Consider the following 25,740-nt stretch of genomic DNA (forward strand, 5'->3'; position numbering starts at 1 on the left):
AAGTATGGGTAGAACAAATTGAATGTGTGGTTTATTTTTTTTTTTAAAGAGGAAATTACGAAAGTTAGGAGGGGGTAGGAAATCAGGGTGGACCTGAGAGGAGTTAGGGAGAGGAATGAGGGGTGTGTATGATGAAAATACAGTGCAGTTATGTATGAAATTCCCGAAACCTTGGTCATGACAGTACACCTCGCCTCTATAAACCTAACACCTGCAGAGCAAACAGGCAGATTCCTGGAGCATGATGACCAACCAGTGAGGCAGAATGGGTAAACTCCAGGTTCAGCAAAAGATCCTGTCTCAATAATACAGAGTGACAGAGGAGGTCACCTGATGTCAACCTCTGTCCTTCACACACACACCCAAAAACTTAGATGAAATGGACCTTCTCCCTCAATATATAAACTACAAAAACCTATATAGCCCAGTACCTATTTAAGAAATTGGGTTTGCACTTAGAAAATATACCAACAATGAAAATTCTTCACCAAAATGACTTCATGCCAACTTGATTAACCATCCCAAGAGAAAACAATGACAGTTTTTCTCAATTTATTTCAGAATCTGAATTAGAAGAAAACATTCCCCAAACTGTTTCACAGGTCAAAAATTATCCTAATGTAGAAGCCAGAAAATTAAGTAACAAGGTAAGAGAAACACATGCTATTATTCCTCATGAAGAGAAAGAGATGAAAAGGATTCTTAGGAGTACGTGAGCAAATATTACACCATTAGAAGGTGTATGTGGTATCTAACAATCAACCAATGCAAATTACCACCACAGCCAACTACATAGGAATGAGTAATGAAACAACACTTGATGAGGCTCATGTCCAAAAGCTAGAATGAGCTAGAAACAGAACAGGTATCCTGTCACTAATGCGGTTGACATCAGAGTTAATCATGAAAGGTCGAACACTTTCCCTCAATACTGAAACAAGACAGAGTCTGTGGCGCTAACAGCTCCTCAGCAGCATCATACCCAAAGCCTTAGTCAATATGATAACCAAAAAACATAAACTATCCACAGATGATTATAATATTCAAAAACTCAGATTTTCTACAAAAAGAGAGAGAAAGAGACATAGAAGGAGAAAACCCAATTCTTTGAGTATATGAATTCAGCAAAGCTGCCAGATACAAGGCCAATATAGAAAAATCAACTGCATTTCTAGGAATGATCTAGAATCTAATGGATTTGCTTGTTTTTCTTTCTTTTTAAAAAAAAAAGAATTATTTTATTATACATATACATACACACACACACACACACACACACACACACACATATATTATAGCTGTCTTTAGACACCCCAGAAGAGGGCATCAGATCCCATTACAGATGGTTGTGAGCCACCATGTGATTGCTGGGAATTGAACTCAGGACTTCTAGAACAACAGTCAGTGCTCTTAACCACTGAGCCATCTCTCAGACCAGCTCGTAACATTTACCAATTACAGAGCTGGAGAGAGATCTCGGGGGTTAGAGAGCACTTGCTGCGCTTACAGAAGACACCGGTTCAGTTCCCAGCACCCACATGCTGGCTTACCACCAGTTCAAAACTATCCAAGCTGACCAACTCAGGCACCATGAATGTGGTACACATAGATACATGCAGGCAAAATGTATATAGATAAAACAGAATAAATCTTTTTAAAACTTAAGTATCATTCACAATAGCACCGAGCATAAAATACTGATGTAAATCTAACAAAGAGATATAGAATCTGCATAGCAATAAATGAAAACCTTAGGGGGGAAAGAGATCATGGAGCCTGTAAGTAAGCAGAGCAGTCAGGAGACTGTTTCTAAGCTACATTCACTGCTAACTACTAAGAGCCAGGGAGAATTCCTGAAGGGCTTATGACACACACTAGCAAGCTGATTCTAAGCCATGATCACCATGATTCTGTCAAAGGTGCCAAGGCAACACAAGGTAGATGGGAAGGCCTTATCAACACCTGGGGAGAGGACCCATGTGTAAAACTGCAACCTCAAGGAATATTTCAAGCTTGTATTGAAAACAACAACAACAACAAAAAGCCCTAACTCAGCTGGGCGGTGGTGGCTCACGCTGTTAATTACAGCACTTGGGAGACAGATACTGGTGGATCACTATAAACTCTTTTTTTTTTTTTTTTTAAGATTTATTTCTTATTATATCTAAGTACACTGTAATTGTCTTTGGACATGTCAGAAGAGGGCATTAGATTTCATTACAGATGGTTGTGACCCACTATGTGGTTGCTGGGATTTGAACTCAGGACCTTCGGAAGAGCAGTCAGTGTTCTTAACCACTGAGCCATCTCTCCAGCCCGGTTGGATCTCTATAAACTCAAGACCAGCCCAGTCTACACTAAGCAAGTTCCAGAACAGCCAGGAAGGATTACACAGAGAAGCTCTGTGTGGAAACACCGAAAACAAAACAAACAAAACAAACAAACAAACAAACAAAAAACAAACTAATTCAAAAGACATCACAGACCTAAATATAACATCCCAAATCACAAAACTTCTGGAAGAAAACCCAGAGAAACCTTAGTGTTGACATCATTCTCCCACAGCGGGTTTTGACTGCACTGCACCCTCCAGAGCATTTCATCCACAAGGTCCCCAAAAAGAGCCCTACTGCCATTGCCCAAGCAGTTCCACTCAGGAGGAGCCACTCAAAGAGCCTGCTGGTGTGCTTTGAAAACATACTCAGGAAAAAAAGAGACCTGTTCTCAAGGTAAAATACTCATTCTGAAGACTTATGTAATGTAAAACGTTTCCCTAGACATTCAACATCAAGAACATGTTGAAATAGTAACGTACTGGACAGCTGAGTTAAATAAAAGACATTAAATTTAATTTCAAATGTTTCTTTTTATTTGCTAAAAGTAATTACTAGAACATTTAAATTTAAAATGTTGCCTTCCAGCCCGGTGTGGTGGCGCACACCTTTAGTCCCAGCACTAGGGAGGCAGAGGCAGGTGGATTTCTGAGTTCGAGGCCAGCCTGGTCTACAGAGTGAGTTCCAGGACAGCCAGACAGAGAAACCCTGTCTCGAACAAACAAACAAACAAACAAACAAACAAAATTGCTGCCTTCCATTATATTTCCTTTAAAAATGTTTTAAATTTTTTACTTTATATTCAGGAGTAACTGTCTGCATGTGTGTCTGTGTCACTTGTGTGCTTGGTGCCCATGGAGGCCTGAAAAGGGCAACAGATCTCCTGAAACTGGAGTTACATCTGTATGGTTGTGAGCTACTATGTGGGTTCTGGGAACTGAACCTTGGGTCCTCTGGAAGAGCAACCAGATAGATGGCTCTTAGCCCCTGAGTCATCTCTCCAGCCCCATCCATTCTGTTTCTATTAGACAGAGCTGCTGTAGGAAGTTAAGAATGCTAGTCATAGCAAAATAACCAAAACACAACAAGAAGAAAGATTTCAGAGGATATGTTAGTATCACTAGGTCAGCTGTTACATAGCTTTTCCTGTCCCGGATTTTTCTGCTGTATTAAAATAAATAAATTTATAAAGTTACTTTCCAAAGAATTTGAGATTTTCCAACTGAAAGTATCCTAACTTCTACTCTATTCCAGCAGCATCCGTAATGCCATCTTTGAAAAAGGAACCGTATGTTCAGTAGAATTCTCATTGTCATTCTTTTACTTTCTTTATGCATGTGTATAACACACTAGGTACCTTTTATAAACTACTTCATTCCTGAATTACACAGATATTACACATATAGCACTGTTCTCAAATAAAGGAGAATATATTTTAATAAGAGAAGTTCTCACTGAAACAATAAACAAAATACATTTTTACTGTCCTGAAATCAGATATTCACTTATTAACTCAACTGCCGCTGAGGCTTCACTTTAGCAGAAATATCAAAGGTGTTTCACTGTGCTGCTACGCCAACCTCCAGGCAGATGTGGGTCCCTAGGAGGAGCAGTAAAAGGCACTTCCACACACCCACTCCCCTGGCACAGCAGAGCCCCTCCCACATAAAAGGCAGGATTCTGGTGGAAAACTTTACTTCTACAAACAGTTAAGTATGCTGAATTTCTAACTTCCTCCCACATGTGAGGGACAACTACAGCAGGAAGGAGTTTGCCAGCTAAGAGGTTCAATAAAACTAGAATATCAAAATCAAGAAAAAAACAGAAATAACGACACTGGAGATCAGAGAGCAAGGCCTTGAACCGTCCCAGGAGGCACATTAAGTTGTGCAGCTTCCTCATCAGGGCAGGAACTAACAGTTTAAGAATAACATTTTTTTAAAATTAGATATTTTCTTTATTTACATTTCAAATGCTATCCCAAAAGTTCCCTATACCGGCCCCCCCCCCCCGCGCCGCCCTGCTCCCCTACCCACCCACTCCCACTTCTTGGCCCTGGCTTTCCCCTGTACTGGGGCATACAAAGTTTGCAATTCCAAGGGGCCTCTCTTCCCAATGATGGCCGACTAGGCCATCTTCTGATACATATGCAGCTAGAGACACAAGCTCTGGGGATACTGGTTAGTTCATATTGTTGTTCTACCTATAGGGTTGCAGACCCCTTCAGCTCCTTGGGTGCTTTCTCTAGCTTCTCCATTGGGGGCCCCGTGTTCCATCCTATAAATGACTGTGAGCATCCACTTCTGTATTTGCCAGGCACTGGCATAGCCTCACAGGGTCCTTCCAGCAAATTCTTGCTGGCGTATGCAATAGTGTGGCTATTTGTGGTTATTTATGGCTGATTATGGGATGGATCCCCGGATGGGGCAGTCTCTGGATGGTCCATCCTTTCCCTTAGCTCAAAACTTTGTCTCTGTAACTCCTTTCATGGATATTTTGTTCCCTATTCTAAGGAGGATTGAAGTATTCACATGTTGGTCTTCATTCTTCTTGATTTTCTTGTGTTTTGCAAATTGTATCTTGGGTATTCTAAGTTTCTGGGCTAATATCCACTCATCAGTGAGTGCATATCAAATGACTTCTTTTGTGATTGGGTTACCTCACTAAGGATGATATCCAAAAAAAAAAAAAAGAATAACATTATCCACGTGACTCTTCTGTGTGATAACTATTTCAGGCTACCACTGATAGCGTCTAAGGCATGAGTGACATGTATGAAGAAAAGAGAAATTGTGACAACCAGAAGCTGTCTGGAAATAAAGTTGAGAAGATGTGAAGGAGGTAAGAGGCAGAGAATGCCAGTTTGCTAGTGGAAACAGGTGTCCGACTACTGGTGCCACTTCCTATAGAACAGCAGCTCTCAACCTGTAGGCCTCTATCCCTTTGGCGGTCACCTATCAGCTATCCTGCATATTAGATACTGACATTATGATTTATAACAGCAGCAAGACTACAGCTATTCAATAGCAACAACAATGTTATGGTTGGGGGTCAGCACAGCATGAGGAGCTGTACCACAGGGTCACAGCATCAGGAAGGCTGAGAAGCACTGCGCTACAGCAATAGTGGGAGGGAGAAACCCAAGTGTGGTTTCAGAAGTCGTAATTGAGGTGCATGAGACAGTTGAGAGAAAACGTTTAGTTGGATGTTCAGTGGAGTACACAGAGGCCAGGCGCCTCTATTACTTGATGAGCCTGCTTAAGTGCATGTGAATTAACACAAAACAAAAACAGAAACAGAAACACATCAGGGCTGGAGTAGAGCTTTGAGAAACCTGAAGCCTAGGCAGACAAGAAGTCACCTACAAGAGACAAAGAAGGAAACACAAAACCAGGGAATAAAAGCAGCCAAAGAAGAAAGTCTTTGAGGTGGGAAGGGGTTATTAATGACAAAGACAGCTGAGATATCAAGCTAGAAGAAGACAACTTGCTCACAGATTTTAGTGACACTGTCAAAGTTTTGAGGATGAGTAAGCATGCACACCAGACGCTCGTGCCTTGCATCAGGAAACACAGTGAGAATAATCAATATTGTCTGGGAAGGGAAAAGAGACACAGCAGCACCCAGATGTAAAACCGGGGTCCATGGAACTTATGATTTACAGTTTAAGTTGGAGGAATACCTGAATTTCTTTTAGGACTAAAAGATGGACTCTGACTCACATCAAGAAGCTTTAAAAAATATAAAAGACTGAAACCTGCAGGTCCTATGACTGTGGAGTTCAGGCAAACACTGCCTCATATGCTGAGAACTGGTGTCCCAAACAACCCGAAAGGGACCTCCCTCGAAGCTTTACTAAGGCCAAATATGATGAACACCACGAGTGCCATTCCACTGCCAGCAACTGTATGCAGCAACAATGTTGCCGTCCCAACCAGAGCACACCTAGGGCCTGGCTCTGGCTGTGGTTTCTGCCAGGAGCTGCCTCCCATAGTCCTCCCATTGTATGAGAGTCATTCTGTTATAGTCTTGCTAACAGTTCTGAAAGATTCCTAACTTCATGCAATATATTTGCTCTTTTTTTTTTTTCCTTTCTTTGAGTCAGGGTCTCAGGTCTCCCAGTCTCACCTCAAATGCACTCTGTAGCTCAGGATGACCTTGATCCTCCTGCATCCTACTCCTGAGGTGACAGCAGTGTGCCAAATTCGACACTAGATATAGAACCTAGGGCTTCATGGATGTTAAACATGCATTCTACCAACTGAGCTACATCCTTAGCCCAGTAAATATACTTTTACCTTATATCTGTCTTTTACCTTATATGTGTCTGTTGTTCCACCTACGACATCTGACTGTTCAAGTAACTATGACAAAAGATTTATACAATAGAAATGGCTCCTGAGACATGAGGTTTGAAATTGTGACATAGTGTCATTAAGCAAGCAGAAGCAGGACTACTGGAGTACTTCTGTTTTGTTTTAAACAGTCTATCTCTTTCTCTCTCACTCTGTGTGTGTTTGTGCGTGTGTGTGTGTGTGTGTGTGTGTGTGAGTGTGTATGTCTGTGTCTAGCTCTAGTTCTGAATCCTCTTGCCTCTGCCTCTTAAGTACTGGCACTAAGAATATGGACCACTATGACTGGATTTAAGTACTTTCTAAAGGAAAGATAAAGACCAACGTCATTGGTCTATCAATTCATTGTCCCCTCTAATCTTTGAAATGAGCATCAATTATATTGAGTTGAAAAACTCTCCCTTAAAAATTCACTAAGGACAGAAAAAAAAAAGCAAGAGAGAAAAGTAGTAAGACAGAGATTTTAAAAAGGCATATGTGAATTTTCTGTTTACAGGAACAAACAAAATACATCGAAAACACAGAATTCTTACAACTCAATCTCAGGATGATGATGCAACTATAAGACGAACAGTTACCTGAAGAGGCATCTCACCCAAAAATAAGCCCATCATCAGCTACATCACTCCCATGAGAATGGCCTTAAAGAAAGTGGGAGACAATTACAAGTGTCAGCCAGGATGTGCAAGAATTGCATCCCTCCATCATAGACAAGGAGCACTAGCAAGGATGCAGAAAAATCTGCAACCAACAAACACACAAACACAAAGATAGACAAGTGACAACACAGACAGAGAAACTGTAGCCATTCACCACTAATGAGAAAAGAGTCCCAGCACAAAAAGGCAGAGGCAGGTGGATCTCTAAGTTCCAGGCCAGCCTGGTCTCCATAGTGAGTTCCAAGACAGAGTACATATTGAGATCCTGTCTCAAAAAAATGAAATATAAAATAAAACAATTTGTTAGTTTCTTAAAAATATAACATTGAAATTCAAATTTCCACTCTTAGGTACCCACATAAGAGAACTGTGAGCAGATGTCACATACTCAATAATCTTTTTTTTAATTGGATATTTTCTTTATATAAGCAATATTCTTAATGTTCTTAAATTACCCATCAGCTACTGAACAAGCACATTTATAAACAATGGAAATATTAAGCAATAAAAAGGAAAGGTATAGCAATACCTGCTACAACATGAACTTCCAACAATTTATGTTAAGTCAAAGGGATAAGACACAAAAGACCACAAGCTATCTACTGTTGGGTCTGTGTTTAATCTAGCAGGAACTAATAATGTAGTTTAGTGATAGTGTGCTTATATGTTCTAGATCTGGTTTCAATCTCCAGCATGGAAGAAGGGAGGGAGGAGGGGAGAAGAGAAAAAGAGGGAAAAGGACATGAGAAGGAAAAAGGGAAGGAGAGAGTGTAAAAATATAAGTCAGAAGTGGTAGCACACATCTGTAATTCCAATAATTAGCTGATAGAGACATGAGGAACTGGAGCTTAAAGGCAGCCTGGAACATACATAGCCAGATAACGTCTTTAAAAAACAGATTTAAAAAAAAAAAAAAAAGAATACCTTGGCCTTGGTAAAAGTCAGAAAACTAGATGATGGTGTTCAAAATACAAAGGTCTAAGTGAAGGTAATACAAACAAACAAACAAAAATCACAGAAGTTGGCTTGGGCTTAAAATAGAGTTGTCAAATAGGATCTAAGACCAGCTAGTAGCACCCTCTGAAACACACAATCAAGTTTATTTCAAGACAAGAGTATGTTCTTAGCAGTGGGATTCCAACCCAAGAACCAGGAAGAGAAGTAACTAAGTAAATAAGTAAGCCCCCAGGAAAGCAACTAGCTAGCTGAAGACCAAAACAAGAAAATAGACCTTGCAGGTTAAGGTTTCTGTTTGCAGCTAAGACAGTTAAGAGTAAGTTCCCTTTGTCCTGTGCAGGTTGAAATTTCTGTTTGTAGTTAAAGAGTAAGTTCCTGTGTCAAGTCCCTGCAAGTTAAGGTTTCTATCTGTAATTAAGAGTAAGTTCCTGTTTCTTAGATCTAGGTAAACTACAAAACATGTTTTTCACCCCTCACTAACCTTGGGACCCCATTCCCATGATTCCCTTCCCTTTGTTCCTTCCCAGTTCCTTCCCTTCCATTGTACCTTTCTAACAATGTAAACAGCCAGCCCTCTCTGTGAACACTTATCTCTCTGATAAAAGGGAACTCAAGAGGAAGGCAGGGGCTGCTCTCAGAAATCCTGACTTAGGGAAAGGCTGGGCAGTCAGTCCCAGGTGCACCCCAAAATACAGCTATCTTCAATTGGACAATCATGGATTTGGTCTTTCTCACAATTTTCACTAGAACTCAGAACACAAATGATTTAATAACCTCTAAGATAGACAAGGTTCTTCGCTACTTAAATAATCAAAGATTCTCTAAAATTCCTATCATCAAAAACAAAGAACACTACTCCTTTTAAAAAGATAATGGGCGACTTCACTGTCCCTTTTCCTCCCTGATGCCCTCATGAATCCTATCTGGGGCAAAGCACTGCACTTGTAATTTAATGTTACTCTATGCTTATAGAGGGCTTTGTTTGTTTTGTCCTTGGGGGTAGAGAGGTGGGGATGTGCTTATTCATTAGGTAAGAAAAAGACTCACCAGTGAACTTACTTTGAGAACAATTTACAACCATACTTCAGCTTAACTTTCACTCATAAACTCCTGGCTGACCTTCATTTAATAATCATGCTATCTAGGTACTCTTTCTAAAACAACTGAAAAGGGAAGCTAAGTGCCCTGGCTAATCCTGGTTTTCAAATGAATTAGGACAGGAATCTGCTAATTTGCAACCCACTGGGCACACCTGTGAGGCACTCTCTTGATAAGATTATCCGAAGCAACCATCTAACCCTTAGCTGCTGCAACCCTTCACCAACATTAGAACCAACTTCAGGCCTCCAAGACAGAATGAAGCCCAGCAGCTCCCCGGGAGTTCTCCAAGGCTCTGGCACAAGCTGAAACACCTAGCCGCATGGACTGAGCTGAGATGGCTTCTCAGCTCTCCAGCCTGAGTCACTGTTGGACTACCTAGACTGGCCAGTGCTATGAAAGCTACGGAAAATCTCACGTTAACGTTCACACATTCTCTCCATCAGTTTTTCCTTTGGAGAACCCTGATTTATACAAAACAAGCACCTCACAACCCACACACACACCACACACACACACACACACGTGTGCCATCACAAGGTCCCAGATAACCTTGTAATGGTGGGACATAATTATATATTGTCTAAGCTGGCAAAATGTGAGTTGGAGTACTTGTTTCTATAAAAAGTATATTACAAAAAGAAAAAAAAGGTTAAATGTTTTGATATCATTTAAGATAGTTCACTGAAAACAAGAAAAGTAGATGCAAGACTACTGTAAAAGACTTGGGGAAGTTAAGACATTAAACTATGACTCACAGATTGTGTCTTTAAGATCTTCCTTCATTTTAGGGCTGGAGAGATGGCTCAGGGGTTAGGAGCAGTACAGCTCTCGAGAGGACTCAGATTCAATTCCCAGCACTCACCTGGCAGATAACAACTGTGAAACTCTAGTTCCAGGGGATCCAACACCCTCTTGTAGACTGTGTGGGTACTGAATGTACTTGGTACACAGACATATATGCAGACATACACATAAAATAAAAATGTATAAGAAAAAAAGAAGTGCTTCTTTCATTTAAAAAAAAATAAACCTCAAACTTGACATCATAAATGTATGGTATATATAAGACAAACTGATTGATATACATAGCTAATCTATGCACTCCAGTCATAGCAGACTGTGACCCAAGATCATGTTTTTTTGACTCTGATAATACTGTTAGTTTGGATGGGAGAGGTCTCTGTTGGGATAGAAAGATACTGTTTGATTACCACAGCACCTTTACTTCAGTAGTGACAATCAAAATAGCTCACAAGCACTGTCCACTACTCAAGTTGAGAGCTACAGCTCTGGATCAGTTAGTGTGAACAAACGACCACATATTTTTATTAAAATAAAAGATTTGGGGAATCACTTTTTAATGATTTTTGCTATGTTAACTTTGTTTCCATTCCCTGGCCACTCTTGTTCGAATGAAGTCATTGAGGATGACTTTTGTCCACTCACGAGGAAGCCAGAGCATAATCCTTCAACAAGTGGAGGAAGTGAAGCCAAGGAAGCCGGCTTACTTGATTTTCAGGATTCTCATCTTTTCCTTATCTACTTCTGACAAAGGCTCAGGATTCTCAAGGCCTAAGAAGCAAAGGCTATAAAACAAAGGGAAGAAGAAGAACAGGAGAAGCAGGTCCCAGCAGGTGGGAGAGGCACAAGGACAACACGTGCTAACCCTCCAGTGAAGGCCACTGCAGGCCCACAGCACCAGATGAAAGCCGCTACACAGACATTTCAGAAAGTTCACTAGCAAGTGGACAGGCAAAGTAAATGACTGTTCAGTTACTTATGATGTCCAAAAGTTTAGAAATTAAGAAAAAAAACAAAACAAAACAAAACGGAAATAGGTCTATATGTGAGGAAACACAGTGACCCGTCAGCTGTTGCTGGACACCGAGAGCGGAGAGAGTGAAAAAGTGAGAAATTGAGAACCACAAAGGCTTCAGTCAGCAGGAAAATCAAATCCAACACTCGGGAGAGGAGTCCCTTCAGACACAAGGCATAGATGCTAAACTACTAAAAACCCAGCGTGCCTTAAAAGTAAAGACAAAGTTAGGATCCTAAATAAGTCTGTAAGCAGGGCTTAAGAGTAAATGAACTGGCACTGAGTGTGTCAAGATGCACTGGAAAATGCTTCCTCAGGAGGAAGGATTTAACTGGATCTTATTAGATAAGATCCTAACTGGTAAGACAAGGATATACAGATGTGTTAACTGAGTAACATGGCAAATAGTAAGAGGGGAAATGTTGAAAACATGGAAGGAGGGACAGCTCACTTAAATGTATCCCAGAAAACATCTTTAGGGATAAGAAAATAAGATGCTATTCAAGGAGGAAAGGAAATATTAGAAGCTTTAAGAAGCACAGGAGTCAAAAATTATCAGATTTATCAACAGCACAATGTGACTCAGGTAGAGTCCATACATACACGACTAGCCCCGGCAAAAATCATTCTGAGGGTGCTGACAAGGCAGCAAGGCTGTTTGTAGGCTGCAATGAGCTCAACAGGTATTTGTGTAGGATGTAATTAAGTCCTACACATAAAGAAAATTAAGAAGATAATAAACACACAAAATACTAGCTAGGAAGGGATTGCCTGCACTACAGAAGAATCCTAAGGGCTAAGAAGGACTTGCAGATCCTGGAAACAGAAGCACAGAGCCACTAGTAATGAAGTGCTGTTTTAATCTGTGCCCACCATTATTACAAGCACAGTGCAAATGCTAATAAGTCCAAGAATTCTACTAGATTGATACTATTTTAAGTACATTTACTTATTATTTTACATGCGTGTTTGCACACATGCACGTGTGACGGTCAGAAGACAACTTTCAGAAGCTCTCTCCTCTCACCATGTGGTTGCTGGAGATCAAACTCAGCTTGTCAGGCTGCAGGCAAGCACCTTTACTGGCGGAGCCATTTTACTGGCCCCAAACAGATACTGTTATTTACCTTAGCTTGCAAATGGAGATACTGAGACACATGCAAGTTTATACAAAGTATGTTGTAAAGATTAGAGGCACATCTGAACAATCCGACTCCAAAGTCCATGTTTCTCAGCAGTTCAACGGTCTGGAAATAATCAAGACTAAGAAGAAGAGCGATATACATTAAAGGGGGAAGGGCTAAGGAATTAATTACACACACACACACACACACACACACACACACACACACACCCCTACCTCGGATCCAAGCACTGTTACTGCCTGCATTCTCCAAGTGTCCTATATCAATTAGAATTATTTAGAATGTTTATGAATGAGTCACATTCCTAAACTCATCCCAGATTCTAAAAATCTGGAGGTAGCACTCAGGAAAATAACGCTTTAATACTCTTTCTGGACAATACTTATGCCTAAAAGCTGAGGTCTCCTTTCATTGGTACAGCCCATTTGCTTACAATACTTTGCTTTAGCTCCTTTCTTTTGTAATTGGACTAGATTCTTCTAGACTCTTAGCTGATATACTTGACTGTGGGAAGCCGCCCCCACATTCGCCGTTACAAGATGGCGCTGACAGCTGTGTTCTAAGTGGTAAACAAATAATCTGCGCATGTGCCAAAGGTAGTTCTCCACCCCATGTACTCTGCCTTCCCCGTGACTACAACTCGGCCATGGGCTGCAGCCAATCAGGGAGTGATACGTCCTAGGCGAAGGATAACTCTCCTTAAGAGGGAAGGGGTTTCGCTTTCGTTTTTGGGTTTGAGGCTTGCACTCTTGCTCCTGAAGATGTAAGCAATAAAGTTTTGCCGCAGAAGATTCTGGTTTGTTGTGTTCTTCCTGGCCGGTCGTGAGAACGCGTGTAAGAGTTGGTGCCGAAATCCGGGACGAGAAAATCCGGGAAGAAAGAACCCGGGACAAAAAAACCCGGGACAAGAAAACTCGGGACCGGAGTTAACCATCACCGGCGCAAGGAAGATTCCTCATTCCGGAACCAGAACTGCGGGTCACGGTAATGAAGTGTTCCCGTAAAACAGACTGTTGAGAAGGATCCAGCGTGGATTCAGAACTCTTCAGCTGGGGAATGGTGGTAATGAAGTGTTCCCACAAAACAGACTGTTGAGAAGGATTCAACTGCGTGAATTCAGAACTCTTCAGCTGGGGAACAGGGTACCCGTAAGTATAGCTTTACAAGGTAAGTCTGGTCTTGAACTTTCTAACGAAATTCAAGACAGTCTATCAGAAGTAAAGTGGGGAATAGCTTTACAAGGTACGCCTGGCCTTGAACTTTCTAACGAAATTCAAGACAGTCTATCAGAAGTAAAGTGGGAAATAGCTTTACAAGGTATGTTTGACCTTGAACTTTTTCTAGTGTTAGGAGCCCTTTTGTTCCTTTTCACATGTTATCAAGTGGTTAAGGCAGGGCTGAAAATTCTGGATGAAATTCAGGGCAATCTATCAGAAGTAAAGCGGGGAGAGAGAGTAGGAGCAAAGAGGAAATATGGTACACAAACTAAGTATACAGGCCTTTCCAAGGGTCTTGAACCCGAGGAAAAGTTAAGGTCAGGTAAGAATACCTGGGGAGAGATTAGAAGGAAGGAAAAGAAAAAAGAAAAGAAAAAAGATCAATTAGCGGAGGTCTCTAGGAGATACTCATCACTAGATGAGCTCAAGGAGCCAGTTCTTAGTAGTTCTGAATCAGATGAAAAGGCTATTAGGGCCTGGAAGGCGCTCTCCCGAGCAGGTGAAGCCACTGGACAACTAACAAAGATCGTCCAGGGACCTCAGGAGTCCTTCTCAGATTTTGTGGCCAGAGAGACAGAGGCAGGCTCTTGCAGCCTACAAGGTCTTATTGTCCACCCTGGAGTTGTAGATCAGGATTGTAAAGGGGAACTTCAGGTTCTCTGTTCTTGTCCTCAAGTTGTCTTTTCTATATCACAAGGGGACAGAATAGCTCAACTAATAATTTTGCCAAGTCTACATGGCTGTTTTCCTTCCTCTGGTATTCCTTGAGCTGCCAGAGGGATTGGTTCTACTGAAAGTGATTCTGATTACTTAATAATGCCTTTAGATTGTTGTCAAATTTTATCTACTCATGCCAGGCCATTACAGGTCTGGCAAATGGATGTCACGCATATTTCCTCCTTTGGGAGAAATCAATATTTACATGTTTCTATTGACACCTGCTCTGGTGTAATGTTTGCTTCTCCATTAACCGGAGAAAAAGCCTCACATGTGATTCAACATTGTCTTGAGGCATGGAGTGCTTGGGGGAAACCCAAACTCCTTAAGACTGATAATGGACCAGCTTATACATCTCAAAAATTCCAGCAGTTCTGCCATCAGATGGACGTGACCCACCTGACTGGACTTCCATACAACCCTCAAGGACAGGGTATTGTTGAGCGTGCGCATCGCACCCTCAAAGCCTATCTAATAAAGCAGAAGAGGGGAGTCGAGACTCTACCCCGAGTACCAAGAGTGTCTGTGTCTATGGCACTCTTTACACTCAATTTTTTAAATATTGATGCTCATGGCCATACTGCGGCTGAACGTCATTGTTCAGAGCCAGATAGGCCCAATGAGATGGTTAAATGGAAAAATGTCCTTGATAATAAATGGTATGGCCCGGATCCTATTTTGATAAGATCCAGGGGAGCTATTTGTGTTTTCCCACAGAATGAAGACAACCCATTTTGGATACCAGAAAGACTCACCCGAAAAATTCAGACTGACCAAGGGAATACTGATGTCCCTCGTCTTGGTGATGTCCAGGGCGTCAATAATAAAGAGAGAGCAGCGTTGGGGGATAATGTCGACATTTCCACTCCCAATGCCGGTGATGTATAATGCTCAAGTATTCCCCTGCTTTTTTACCACTAACTAGGAACTGGGTTTGGCCTTGATTCAGACAGCCTTGGCTCTGTCTGGACAGGTCCAGACGACTGACACCATTAACACTTTGTCAGCCTCGGTGACTACAGTCATAAATAAACAGGCCTCAGCTAATGTCAAGATACAGGGTGGTCTCATGCTGGTTAATCAACGCATAGATCTTGTCCAAAAACAACTAGATGTATTATGGCAAATAGCTCAGCTGGGATGTGAACAAAAGTTTCCGGGATTGTGTGTTACTTCCATTCAGTATGAGAAATTTACTAGGGCAGCTAATTTGTCAAAAAGTCTTTTTCAGTATATGTTACAGAATTGGACGGCTGAATTTGAACAGATCCCTCGGGAATTGAGACTTCAGGTCAACTCCACGCGCTTGGACCTGTCCCTAACCAAAGGATTACCCAATTGGATCTCCTCAGCATTTTCCTTCTTTAAAGAATGGGTGGGATTGATATTATTTGGAGATACACTTTGCTGTGGATTAGTGTTGCTTCTTTGGTTGGTCTGTAAGCTTAAGGCCCAAACTAGGAGAGACAAGGTGGTTATTGCCCAGGCGCTTGCAGGACTAGAACATGGTGCTTCCCCTGATTTATGGTTATCTATGCTTAAGCAATAGGTCGCTGGCCACTCAGCTCTTGCACCCCACGAGGCTAGTCTCATTGCACGGGATAGAGTGAGTGTGCTTCAGCAGCCCGAGAGAGTTGCACGGCTAAGCACTGCAGTAGAAGGGCTCTGCGGCATATATGAGCCTATTCTAGGGAGACATGTCATCTTTCAAGAAGGTTGAGTGTTCAAGTGTCCTTCCTCCAGGAAAAACAACACGGGACCAGACCAGGACCCCTCTAGGTGATGAGCCTGGAAGGAGGTTATGTGTACGGCTCCTTTACCTGCACACTGGGGATTTGACCTCTATCTCCACTCTCATTAATATGGGTGGCCTATTGCTTTTATTAATAGAAAAGGGGGAACTATGGGAAGCCGCCCCCACATTCGCCGTTACAAGATGGCGCTGACAGCTGTGTTCTAAGTGGTAAACAAATAATCTGCGCATGTGCCAAAGGTAGTTCTCCACCCCATGTACTCTGCCTTCCCCGTGACTACAACTCGGCCATGGGCTGCAGCCAATCAGGGAGTGATACGTCCTAGGCGAAGGATAACTCTCCTTAAGAGGGAAGGGGTTTCGCTTTCGTTTTTGGGTTTGAGGCTTGCACTCTTGCTCCTGAAGATGTAAGCAATAAAGTTTTGCCGCAGAAGATTCTAGTTTGTTGTGTTCTTCCTGGCCGGTCGTGAGAACGCCTGTAAGACTTGACTTGTGTTTGTATCTAAAATTCCTAGGCTGACTTCTAATCATCTAAACTTGGATTTAGAGTTTTCAGTATTGAAATTCATATTAACCACAATACTGAGAGAACTTTCAAAAAAAAAAGGAAAAGCTCTAGTTCCTTTCCTAGGCATTATGATTCTCCTGTTAAATGTAACATACGGTAGATAGATACTGTGCGGAACAGACATGCCAACTCTCCCCCCCCCCCGCCGAATCTCCGCAGAACACAATAGTTTATATGGTAGATTTACTAGCTCGAGTCCTGATTATCGCTTCTAAAGTAGTAGGCAGAAATGGACTGGTTTTGTTTGATCTATCACAAAAGCTTATCTTTCCCCTTTATTTTATTTTATGGATATCGTTGTTTTACCTGCATGTATATCTGTGCACCACATGCATGCAGAAGCCATGGAGGCTAGAAACGCACATTAGATGTGGAGAATGGGGTTTCAGATGATAAGCCATGTCTGTACTGAGAATTGAACTTGGGTCCTCTGCAAAAAAGCAGCCAGCACTCATTTTTTAATATCTTATTTTATTTTAAGTTTATAAATGTTTTGTCTGATGTATGTCTGTGCACCACATGTACAGGGCCTGAGGAGGCCAAAAGAAAGTCTCAGATCATCTGGGACTGAGGTTATAGACAACTGTGAGCTGCCTTGTAGGTCCTAGAAATTGAACCCAGATCCTCTCAAAGAACAGCTAGTGCTCTTAACCCCTGACCTATCTTTCCACTCACAAGGGATTTTATAAGGAAATGGTTGTCATTCTATAGAAGGTATAATCACCTAACATTCCTCATTCCCCTTGGACTTGATGAGAAAGGGCAAAGAAAGAGCTGCTTTAATTAAAGCTACATCTACAGTACTATTCTGCCATCTTTCTGGCTTGTCTGAGATGACTAGGATTAAAAAAAAAAAATGCTAAAGTACAATGTGGTTCTTTTGCCATTTCTTACAAATTGACTCTTGAAGAAAAGAGAATAAAGGCAAAGAATTCATTTCTGCATCACCAAGTAGCACTCAGCATACATTCTCAGACTTGGTGCCTGTAAATGCCCCCATTCAATCCCATCAAGGAACCCCATGCATGCAAGACCCAAGAACACACTTATAGGTGATTTCCTCTGGTGTTCTACTCACTCTTGCCTCACAGAATAAGGACAGACACGAAACTCACTGTCAGTGCATTCACATTCCTCCCTTGTCAACAGAACAAAAGGAAACGTACTACCTCCACTAAGAGTAAGCTTTAGTTGGAGAGTCAGTTCCTACAGCACTACAGTAAACCACACCCATGTATAATACACAAGTCAGTGTAATGGGGAAGAGGAGACTACAGAGCTCAGCAAGGAGACAGAGCAGGAGGGGGAAGTGAGACAAGAAACCATATTCCAGACTAAGGGGTAGAGACTAGCTTCTAAGAATCCCAACAATGTTCTTCATTTAAGGGCTGGTTTCCTCTAACCTCTACCCATGCACCCTGGCAAGCATATATGTAAGTGCATGTATGCACACACACACACACACACACACACACACACACAAACACACACACATTAAAAAAAATCTAGTTTCAATCTCAAGCAGCTATACCCTTATATTGGGGGGGGGGGTAAATAATTCCTAATTAATACATTTAAAAAGTATTATCTACTTATTTTAGAGTATATACAAAAAAAGGTAAAATCAGATAAATACAAGGAGGAAAGATCAAGTATCAGGAAGAAAATGGACCCATGGGTAGCTGAAAGCCTTGCATGGCTGCATCTGACTTACCAGGTAGCTCCACTGATATTTATCTTAGTCTTGCCAATGAAACAACTTTCAAGTTCATTCTTTGGTGTTTTTTTCCAGAGCAAATTATCAATGCCAACAATTAAAAATACCTCAAATTTCAAAGACTAAAAAAAAAAAAAAAAAAAAAAAAAAAAAAAAAAAAAAATCACACGTCCTATCTTGTGTTAATATCACAGAGCTATGACATTTAAAAATTCTCTAAATCACACATCCAAAGATAAGCAGCCCTGTAACTGTGCTTTAACCTGATAAACCTTTCTGGGACCCACACTAAGGGTAGCAGTACCTAAACTTTTCCCTCCTTTATCTTTAGATCTTTATTTATATCTCCAGAAATAATGTCAAAAGTACTTTCTTTGAAGCTAACTTCCTTCTAAGTCCAAAACAAGACTATGACAGGTGCTCCACTCTACCTGGCAGGTCTGCACTAACCCTGAGACCAACATGACACTGAATAGGTGTAATTTGGTCATCTAGTACAGACTTTCTGCTTTGGTGAGAAATGTATCAGCTGGGTGTAGTGGCAAGCACCTCTGATCCTAGCAGTCAGAATGTGAGAGAGGAGAATCAAGAGTTTACTCTAGCTACAGAACAAGGTCCTGCCTGCTTCAAAAGAGGGAAGAGAGAAAAGCTGGAAGGGAGAAATTCATCTTAATTTTACACATTTACTGAAAATTTCACTATTATTGTTAGATTTCATTAACAATGGGTACTAACACAATAATTGCTTGTTTAAGCAAAGCTTATTCATGTTTTACTGTTGTTTTGGGTTTTGTGAGCCAGGGTCTCTTATAGCCCATGCTGGTCTCATAAGAATCTGACCTTGAACTCTTAACCCTCTTGACTGCTAGTATTATGTCCTAGGGTTTGTTCTGTGCTGTGCTGTTTTCAAATTCTTATAACAAGAAAACTTAATTATTTTTCATAAAACTTTCTATCTGCACCAAAGAATTCTGAAATACTACAGAGACAAAAGTGTGAAATTCCTGACCCAACAATTGGTACTTGTGGGGTTTTAAATGAAAATGTATCCCTTAGGCTCATATATTTGGACACCTGTTACCAGTTGGAGGTGCTGTATGGGAAAATTTAGGAAGTACGTCCTTGTTGGAAGAAGTATGCCATTAACGATGTACTTTGAGAGTTTAAAGACCCCAGCCATTTCCAGTTTTCTGTCTCTGCTTTGTGCTGACCTTAGAGGATGTGAGCTCTCAGCCTGCGACTCAGGCAGCCAGCCTGCAGGCATGCCTCCCCACCATGATGGATCCTAATCCCTCTGCAACTGTAAACTCAAAGTTTCCTTCCTTGGCCATGGTGTTTTTATCACAGCAATAGAAAAGCAGCTAAATGGGCTGGAAAGATGGCTCAGTGGTTAAGAGCACTGACTGCTGCTCTTCCAGAGGCAGAGTTCAATTCCCACCAACACATGGTGGCTCACAACCTTCTGTAAATAGGATCTGATGCTTTCTTCTGGTGTGTCTGAAGAGAGCAACAGTGTACATAAAGTTAATTAATTAGTTAACTAACTAATTAAAAAAGAAAAGCAGCTAATACAGAGCCTCTCCTCTTAGCTATACTACAAAACAGAAGAACCTAGCAAAGAGGTCAAGCGATCCCTATGTGTGGTGATGGATTATTTCCGTGCCTAAATTTGGTGGTGCTTACATGAACTAAACATGACAAAATGGTGGCACAGCACTAAACACACACATTATACCAGTGTCAGCTTCTAGGTTTTGTTCTGTTTGCTTTGGGTGTCTGTTGATGTCAGGGCCTTGCACAAGCAAGGCAAGCACTGCACCACTAAGCTACTTCCCCTCTTTCTGTGTGATACTAAAGTTATGCATGAAGAGCCAACAGGGGAAGAGGAATGAAGGGGACAGGGCTCCCTGCTACTTTTGCAGCTCCTTGTGAAAGAGATGATACAGCAAAAGCGCTCTCAGGGCTTATGTGAGGCATTCCTATGAAGAGGATTCTCTTCTCACCTCCATTCTACAGGTGAGGAAACTGAGATATAGACATTTAAATCACTTGCTCAAGGGTACACAGTGGTGGAAGCTGGTTTTGACACAGGTGGAATGACTCAAAGTTGGAATTTATTTGAAAGGCTGCAGAGCCACTGAAGGATTACAGGAAAAGTATGGCTGACAATCAAATTCACATTTTACTTTGGCAAGATCCCTCAGGTACCAGTGTAGAATGACTAATGAAAAAACAACTGCATACAACAAGATTAGTTAAGAGACTGATGTAATGAGTCAGAAAAAATGAATTAAGGGAACGACAAGGAAATGAAAAAGAGTATACTCAGATGGCAAGATCAACTCCATCTCACGATTTCAAGGCTTGACTAGCCAAACCAGGAGCATCAGGGTTAACACAATCCTTATCCAAATCACAAGGCAGATAATTTCAGTATTGCATCCGTCTCATTTCAGCAAAACCCATATTTGACTTTTCCCTGTATAAAAACTGAATCTTAGGCCCGCAGGCAAAGACATCTGCTACCTGAGTTTGGTCCCCAGGAGCCACAATGGTGGAGGGAGAGAGCCAGTTCCTGCAATTGTCTTCTAAATCCACAGTGTGCACACCATGGCAAGTATTCACACTAAATATACAAATGCAAAAAAAAAAAATGTGACTATAGTCATTAAAACTCAGGGTTCCTTTGCACCTCCACACTGCTCCTTAAACAAGAAAGTTAACTAATGTTTCTAATACACTATATATATGTGCTCCTGGACAAAAGATGGATAGACCTAACAAATATATTGCCTTAGATTGCTGTGATAAAAACACCATGACTAAAAGTAACTTGGGTAGGAAAGGGTTCATTTAACTTACACTTCCACAGTCAAGGCAGGAACTCAAGTAGGACAGGAATCTGGAGGCAGAAAACTAAGTGAAGACCACAAAGGGACCTTATTACTGGCTTGTTCCCCCATGGCTTTCTCAGCACTCTTTCATTTACTTTGGAGGACCACAAGCCCTGGGGTGGCACTTCACACAGTAAACTGGATCATTCCCTTATCAACCAGCAACAGAGAAAATGCCCCACAGACTTGCCCATGCAATCTGATTGAGATATTTTCACAAATGAGATTCTTCTTCCCATTTGACCCCAACCCGTGTCACAGTGACAAAAAACAAAACAAAACAAAACAAACAAAAACAGCAACAAAAACCCAACCTAGTCAGGGCATATATCCAGTAAATACTTCAGTCAACAAGCTAATAGAAATCTAAATGGGCTCGGAATGGACTAAGAAAGAATCAGGTATACCTGTCTTAAGACTCAAAAAAATAAAGAATATAGTCCATCAAACAAAGCTAAACTAAATCACTTAAATTGCAATTTTTATCTTTCATTCACAATTGTTTTTAAATAAACCCATAATGCTGTTCCTACATCATAAGCGTCCATAAACAGTGATTAGCTAAAATCTAAAAGTTTTATATCAGATAATCGCCAGAGAGTCTCTACTCGTGTGCACCTATGATGGATAGGTCCTCCCTCAGTCTAAGTGAAGGCCATCTTGGGCACAGCTGTATCTAGGAATCTGAGTCACACTCTAATTATTTAGTACGAGCTGCAGAAAAATTTCAGATTGATAGACTCCCATATGAGAGAACTGTAGTTTGGCAGAATCTACTAAATGATAGTTTACAGTGATAAGGAAGCCTCCATTGTGTCTATAAAGTGGACAGCATGAATGGTGGTTACACTTAAATCTCTGCTATTTGTGGATTAGATTGGTTTCATGGTTGTAGGTCTGAAACACACACACAGAGACATACAGAGAGACACACATATATATATATACACACACTTCATATATATTTGAGTACCCATATGAATGTGCATACATAACACTCTAGGATGTGCTATGCTTTTTATTCATGACAGTCTTGTATAAAGTTTAAAATTGAAAAGAAGAAAAACCAGTTGTTATCAGAAAATTCTAGCCAAAAAATAGAATAAGATGATTCTGGAAGCCAAAATATCTAAATAAATCAGGAACAAATAGACCAAACCCAGCACATTTTGATTGGGTGCTTTTAAGACTAATCCATAAGTGTTCACCATTTTAAAAAGTTGAGAAGTACACCAACCCCCGTTTATGAAAAATAACAATCTTGATAAATTTATAATTCCCAAGAGAAACAGTCCAAGCTTAAAGAACAGATTATAAAAACAATAGAAAAGCTGCAATAGATGAACAGACCCAACAGTAAATCTGCTTTGCTTTTGATAGAAATAAGGTAGCCAACTGAACTTTCCAACTAGAGCCAGAACTAACAGGACACATAGGAGACTTAAAAAGAACAATCTAATATACAAGATACAATGAAGCAAGTAAGAATACTCATCAACACTTAGTATAAAATTGCAGGAATAGAAGAATGAGATCTTTGTTACAATGTGTGTTTTAACTTAGAAAAACAAAGATATTAAGTTTCCACTTGGGCTAGAAGATGAAATACACCCAGCTGTGCAGATGAAGCCCTCTGGAAAGGCATTCAACACATTACTAAGGATTCCTTTCCTTGATGCACTTTTGCAACTAAACAGTTTTGCGTGTATGTACGCTTTGCACAGAACTAACAGCAGACTGGCTAAAAACAACTTGCATTTTCAACTCCCTATAATGTAAAGGCCGGATATTTTTTTTTTCAGAAATGATCAGATTAAAATAAATATGTCTTTACAGTTACAGGATGAAATTTTAGGCTGGACAGGCACCACTGCCCCCATTCTCTCCGTTTTTTCATAAACCATATGACTTCCACATGCTGAGAGTGTTTTATGCTTTAGTCTGCAGTAAAGGCTTTACATCATTTTAATGCCCCAGTACTCAAAATGCAACAGAATCAGCCCAGTGAATATAAGGAAGATTCAGTGTACATGGAGCCATTATTTCCAGACTACTAGTCAGAAAAAGTTTAACGAATGTTTTTCCCATAAATAACTTCACAATTCCATTGATGAAAATAAACAAGAAGAAGATTCAAGGTAAGGGTAGATGAAAAACACTCATTTTTCTAGGTTGGAACATTTTAGTTTGTCATATCTAAAATGATTATTAAACATGTAAAAATTCAATATCTACTAGAATACATTTTGGAAAACTACAAGTAAACAACTATTTTGTTGTTACATGGAATTTTCTTCCAGTTTTTGAAAAATAATGTTTCAGGTTAAGATAAAGCCTCAAACAAGTAATTCTGAAAATCCTGGTCTTCAACAAACCATAGGCTCAGCTTGGAACAGCACACTGTGTACAAAATTATATTTAGGTCCATTCACATACTTAACACTCAACTTCATGCAAACACAGTCCCCTTATCTGTGGGAATGATCAACAGCAGAAATTTCAAATCAAAGACTAAAACTACCATAAATCCCAGTGTGATGCTATGGAATCTAAAAGCCCATAGCTAACAGAAGAACTCAAGAACTAACACATTCTTGACCAAACACATAATACATGAAATTCTCAAGTCAAAATAGAAATAATGCCAATTATTCTTTTAGTGATTTAAAAGTCTATGATATCACAAAATTATCACAGAGAGTGATTGAAGAAGATGTATTTTGGACTGAGGGAGTACAAAATGTATGATCTTAAATTCTCCTGGTGTAATGTCATTAAATATTCAAGACTGTGAGAAACAAGAGATGTTTCATTCCAACCCTAATTGAAAATGGAAAAATAAAATAAAATTTCCCAAACTTGACTTATAAGCATAATACAACCAGATCCAGCAACTTAGCCGTGCAATTTTAATAAGTTTAATGCAAAGCACTGCAAACCTGATGTGATAATGACTTGTGGCATAAATGCAAAATAACAACAAATTCGGGTCCTTTTCACTTAACGATGCATTTTATAGTGAAACCACAAAAAGCACAGCCCATATTAGCACAAACTAAGCAAAAAAGTACAGGAGGTATTATGTCCATCGGGAAGAGAAATGTTCTGTGCCAAGGAAGGAAGGAAGGAAGGAAGGAAGGAAGGAAGGAAGGGGGTGGGGGAGAGAGGAAGCTAAGGAAAGATAGGAAAGAGAAGGCAAAGATTTCTATTATCTGCAGGTCCCCAGAAAAAGGGGCACGTGACTATACCCTATATAACAGACGAGGGTTTTTTTAAGCTTCAGACAAAAATAAAAATAGCAATCACTTTTATCATTCAACTTTACGAAGCGTGTATCTTTACTGCTAAGTGCATTCTTTGCTTCACTCACCCAATGCTTCCTCACTCTTCCATACCAGTTTTCAAGCATTTGTGACACAGAACAGGGTGGGGTAGAAGAAAAAACAAAACAAACAACAAAAAACAAAAAACAAAAAACAAAAAAAGACCACAGCGCCTTTCAGCGCACAGTCAACCCTCTTCTCCGCAAAAAATTTCCAACAGTTTTTTCAACTACGAAAATAAGTCGCCTTATCTACCTCAGGATACAGAGCAGACGTTCTGTCTCATTAGAAGACAGCGATGCGGATGGCATTTAGCACTCGAGATTCCCAGCCCCACGTTCCCGAATTTTAAATAACTGGCAAGCTACTGAGCATGAAGATGACAAGATACCTCTACTTACTGTTTCGGGGTGAAGGTGGGTGGAGGACTCCTTTCAAAGTAGCCCCAATAGTGTAACCCAAACACGGTTCCGGAATAAAATACTAAGAGACACTTTTCCTTTCCCACCTTTAGCTGCCGACTTGAGGCAAAGATGCATCTCCACATCACATCATCTATATAGTCCTGCCGGGAGTTTGGGGTGGAGACTGGCCCAGAGTAGGGCACCGAGTGTGAGCTGGGCGCCCAGACACTAACGAGTTACTGAGCCCCCCCAAACCCTGCACAAGATCCTTGGACCAAAAGTCCAGCCCGGGACTCCTGCGTGCTTCCCAAGCCCAGGCCGCTTATCTCTGACTCCAGCCATCTAACTTACCATCTACAGACATTCCTTCAAGACGATCGCAGCACCCAAGTACACGTCACAGTTTAAAACACAGCGAGACACTCCCCAAACAAACCAGCACACCTCGAAACCACCTTACAGTTTCTCAAACTCCCAAGCAGGAAGACCCCCCAACTCCAGGATTCAAACCTTCCGCCGGTCCTGAAGACCAGAGAGAAGTTGGGAAGCCATCGACGCCTCTCCACGCCCGCCCCTCACAAACTGCCCCACCCCACAGCCCGCGCACGGCCGCCCCCTCGGAAGTACCCCTACTTGCTCCCCTATGCTCAACCTGGCTACTCCAGAGACCCATCTGTGGCGCCTACTCACTTTCTCTCCCCCCCAAACATCTCGACATTTTTTTTTCCTTAAAGTAATGAGAGAAGTGAGGAAAAGAGACTTGAGGCAGTCCAGCTTGCAAACG

The 25,740-nt window shown here is 41.0% G+C and overlaps 1 protein-coding gene across 17 annotated transcripts in view; it reads right to left on the reverse strand.

The window, feature by feature from the left end:
• Window positions 1–25,740, reverse strand: part of Hmbox1 (homeobox containing 1) — a 138,300-nt gene that overhangs the window by 112,226 nt on the left and 334 nt on the right. The gene's annotated exons all lie outside the window — the stretch shown is intronic.

The sequence above is a fragment of the Mus musculus genome, chromosome 14 (genome assembly GCF_000001635.26).
Source record: "Mus musculus strain C57BL/6J chromosome 14, GRCm38.p6 C57BL/6J".
NCBI classification, from domain to species: Eukaryota; Metazoa; Chordata; class Mammalia; order Rodentia; family Muridae; genus Mus; species Mus musculus.